The following is a 4,700-nucleotide window of genomic DNA, read 5'->3' as shown; positions in this document are numbered from 1 at the left end:
GTTTCAGAGCAGGCGCTCGTGGTTTTGGAGAGCAAGAAAGAATGGGGCAGCCAGCCAGGATGCTTTTTTCCCCGATTTTGCTCAGAATTGGGTGCATCTTTTCAGTGAGCTGGATCAATCCCTCCAGATTGTTGGAGGATGGGGATTCCACTCCCAGTTTCRAAGCAGGCAGCTTCTGTATTTTCTTTGTCCTTCTCCCCATCCCCAGACACCCACCTTCACCCTAAATCCCCCGGGGACATTTTCTTTTCCCGACAAGCCACGCCAAGAAATAACAGGCATAAAAGACGCCGGGCAGATTTGGAAATTGCCTTTCAAACCACAAAATGAATGGAGAGAGGAAATCGCATCTCAGCTTCTTCCACSACTCGCTTGGGCAGGCAAAACTGAGCAAGAAAAGTGCCAAAATAACCCAAAGTGGGTGCTCGGGGAAGCCACGGGAACTGCTCTAAAAATCCCCAGGAAGAGGAAAGTGCTGGTGTTATCCATACTGGGAGCAGCTGTGTACTGGAATTGCTGGACACGGACTGGGATGGGCAGGGAAGCAAAACCCCATCCCAGGAAAACAGATTAAATGGTCTGGGCTGAAAATTTTGCTGGTGGCTGCGGCAGGAAGAGATGCAATGAAGCCAGCYGAGGGAAGCGGGAATCCAGGGAGCAGCCTGGCAGGGAGCAGCCCACCAAAGGGCTCTGGATTAGCCCAAAAATCAGTCTTTTCCCTGTAGCTGGGCACAGCAAACACTGAGAGAAGTTCCTGAGCTGAAACCAGATGCCCAGAGAAGCTGTGCATGCCCCACCCCTGGAAGTGTTCAAGGCTGGACAGAGCTTGGAGCAACCTGGTGTGGTGGGAGGTGCCCTGCACACAGCAGGAGGGTGGAACAAAGTGGGATCCAGGGCCCTTCCCACCCCAAACCACTCTGGGATTCCACGATCCCAAGCATGCTGGGAAGAAATCCACGTGGATTTTATGATGATTATGATGATTTTATTTTATGGCATTAGCCATCAGCAAGGCAGAGGTCTTYCCTGCCCCTCCAGAACCTGTTCCAGAACACCCAGCCCTGCCAAGCCTGGGAATGCCAGAGGAGCCACCAGCAGCACCGGGAGCATCCCCAAAATTCCATTTGAGCATCCCAAACGATCCCGTGTGGAAGAAGTCGTGATGCTCAGAGCTCAGCCCTCAATGTTTCCACCTCTTCTCGCCCTCCACCCGGCACAGAGGTTATTCCCACACCTGGGGAGCTGGCAGGGACTCAAAGCTGGAGCAWACAATGGACTAAATATAGCGGGAGGCGGCCGGGCTGGAGCTGCAGGATGCATCTGCCCCGGCCACCGCGCCGAGGAGGAAGCGTGYGCTTGCCCGGCTGCCTCATTGTCAGCAGGAAATAAATCAAATAAATCTCCTTCTGTGCATCCTCGAGGTCTTTCATGGCTTTTAAAGTTCTTCTAAACGAAAAGCAAAGCCCTTTGGGAAGGGCCAGCAGCAATGGTAGCATCCTCCTGATGCATCCAGCCTTCCTCGGAGAGGGGCAGCCCCTGTGGCTTTTCAGCGTGGATGAACCCTCGAGGGGTTGAGGGGCACCCCTGGGGCAGTGCTGAGCCAAGCAGGGAGGCAGGAAACACCACGGGCCAGCAGGAAGCTCTGTGCAGCCGGAGGGGCATCACCGGAGCCTGGAGGAAATGCTGGAGCCGAGCCCCCCACCCTGGCGTGCTCTTTAACCCTCTTTATAGAAAAAAAAACAAAAAAAAAAAAACCAACCCAGTGGAAATTAAACAACAGAGAACCTGGGAGAGCCTGCCTGTGCTGGGAGGTGTGCTGGGAACCAGGCTCCTGTTGTTCCAGGTGATGCCGGAAGGAAGCATGGCAGCTTCTCAAAAACATCACAAAACAAAAAGGAAAGGTGAGAAATAACACATTAAGCCATGGCTTGTTCAGAACGTGCTGTCCACCCACCAGAAATAAAAATCACATCAACCCAAAAGCGCTTGGCCATGAGCAGGAAAAGGCCCTGGGAAGGCAGCTCTGCAGCAGACAGCTCTGCTTTTACAAGCCTTGACTGATTTATTGATATCTTCGAAGGAGCAAAAGCGACCAGCCTCCATCCTCACAAGCTCCTCAGAGAGCCAGCAGTGACAGCCAAAAATAAAATTAAATAAGCAGCGTTTCCTAGAAAGTCCAGTGGTATTTCCCAGCCAGGCCAGGATCAGTTGGGGGTGACAACTGCTCCCTGCCATGGAGGTGACCAGTGACAAGGAGGATGCTGGCACTCATTGGGAATGGTAGCCAAGCTTCCCCTTCCCCTCAAACCTGGTTTGCTTTATTAATCACCATTATTGATCTTCCTTGCTAAGYACAGRSYGRGAGGAATTAAGGTCCTGGAAGGAYTGGATGGGGCTTGGAGCAACTTGGGATAGTGGAARGTGTCYYTGCCATGCAATAAGGTGACCTTTAAGATCCTTTCCAAACCGCTCAGTGGCTCCCTGATTTTGCAGAGAGCCCACCTGTAACTGCTGCCTCACACCTCCCAATTTTTAAGGCCCCTTGGCAGGTTCCCTCACACCTCCCACCAGTCCCTGGGCATCCAAAAAAAGTCCTCCTCCTTTTTGGGCAGGCAGCAGATGAAGYGAAGGGTTTTCTCAATGAGCAGAAGTGGAAAGAGGAACAAAGCCCYGAGTGGGAAGCGCCAGCGCTGCCAGCTGTGCCCAGTGCACAGCCAGGGGTTTCAAGGTCTGTGAGCACACTCGCTGAAGGGTTTCCTTTCAGCAGCACAAAGGGGAAAAAAAAAACAAAAAACAAACCAAAAAAAGCCATAAAACACGAAGATAAAGACTGGGGGCATCTCTAAAGAGACTAACGGCCTRCGGGCAAAGCTTTTGTCCAACGCCAAACATTCCCAGGAAGCACCACAGCCCCACACCCAAATCAGACCCGCCAGGTTTTCCCTGACAGAGGCTCTGTGGTGTCACCCTCCTCCAGCTGGCAGAGGGCAGGGTGTCCCCAAGGCTGGGGAACCCAGGCTGGCCCCCCAGCACAGCTCCCCGCTCCAAGGCCAGCCCGGCCAGCGCCACGCGGAGCCGGACGGGGCGTTTTGGGAAGGCGAGGGCTATGATTTGCGCTATTCATAGCAAACCGCGGCTCCCCTCCCAGCGGGGGGAAAGCTGCCGGAGCAGCGGGACSGCTCCATTTGCGCGGGGCCGCCTTTCCACGCCGGAATCTGCCGCGGACCACACCTTTCCCAAGACAAGCGGCACCTTATGCGCGCCAGCACCGCGGTTTGGGATGCAGCAGGACACGGAGCTCACGCTCCCAGGATCTCCTCCCCACCCCTGCCCCGCTCCCTTCATAAATAATGCAAAAATCGAGCAAATCCCAGGGGAGTTTTGCTCGCAACAGAGACCTGACCGTTATTTTTAGGCTCGGTGTCATTCGTGCAAAGACATAATCACTTCCTGCCTTCCAGGAAGGAAATGTCCCACCACCGCTGCCTGTCTGCCTCCTCCTCAGGCAGTGCCTGCCTGCTCCCAGCCCAGCCACCCCAAAAACCGCCGCTTTCTCSCATTCGGGGGGAGGCAAACAAGCGGGACACGGCTCGGGGTGCGGCGGTGCCACGGCCAGGAGCGCTGCGGGAAGACGAGGGGGTGCTCGCTCCCCCGGCACCAAGAGGATGCACCGCGGAAAGGGCAGGGGAAGAGCTCCGGAAAAGTCCGGCAGCCATCGGAAACGCAGCCTGGATGAGGTTTCTGCAAGTTTTCAGCCCCGAGAAGCTGGGCAGGAGCTCAGAGGGAGCAGGAAGCCTTGCTCCCAGGACATCCCCCAGGGCAGCGAGGGTGACCCGGTCCCTCCATCCATCCCTTACACGTGCCAGAGGGAAACCCATCCCGGGCTTCCCGCTTTTCTCGCKCTCCCGAAACGGGAGGCGGCAGAGCCGAACCCCACAAGTCGGTTTGGGTTTGCATCTGCTCCTCTTCCTCCTCCACCTTCATCCTCCCGGCAGGGAGCCCTCCCGCCTTCCCCCGCAGCACAGCCGGCTTTTAGGGATGCAAGGGAGCGGCCAAGAGACGCGAATCCCAAAACTCTCTTTGGGGGACTGGAGCCACAGCCCGCAGCCGTCCTGGGCTCCCAGCCCGGTGGGGCTGGCTTCCAGGCAAAGAGAGGGAGAGAAAAACCCCTTTTAAATAGGAAACACAGCTGCAAAGGCAGGAGAGGTGGGAGGATGCCACCCGCGGGGCGGGCGCTGGGCCTCAAAACCAGCGATCCATCTATTTTCCAGAGGTTTGAAGCCCGGCGCTGGCTCCGGATAAACCCTCATGGCCACGCTGCGGGGTCTGTGCTCCCGGGGCAGAATGAACCTTCCCGGCATTGTCCCGCCTGCCTTGGCTCGGGGGGGACACACCCAGCTCAAGAAGCTCSCCCGGGTGCCCATCACAAACAGCCCGGGGCGCTGCTGGGAGGCGGGGGGCCACCCTCCTGTCCTTTCCATCCCTTTCCCACCGCACGGGGCCGGGAAACGAACCCCCACCGCCCTCGGGAGGGGATGAGAGGGGCAGCCGGTCCCGGGGGGCGGATGCGCGGTCCCGGTAATGCTCGGCCCCGGGGTGGCGGGAGGATGCCCGGGACCGGGATGCGGAGCGGGGCACGATGCCCGGTCCCGGGGGTGGGAGCGGGGAGAATGCCGGTGCCGGGGGTCGGGGGGAGAACG

This window comes from Malurus melanocephalus, unplaced genomic scaffold, assembly GCF_030028575.1.
Source record: "Malurus melanocephalus ecotype Western Australia unplaced genomic scaffold, MMel_1.1 scaffold_491, whole genome shotgun sequence".
Classification (NCBI taxonomy): domain Eukaryota; kingdom Metazoa; phylum Chordata; class Aves; order Passeriformes; family Maluridae; genus Malurus; species Malurus melanocephalus.
Note: the sequence above shows the minus strand (reverse complement) of the source record.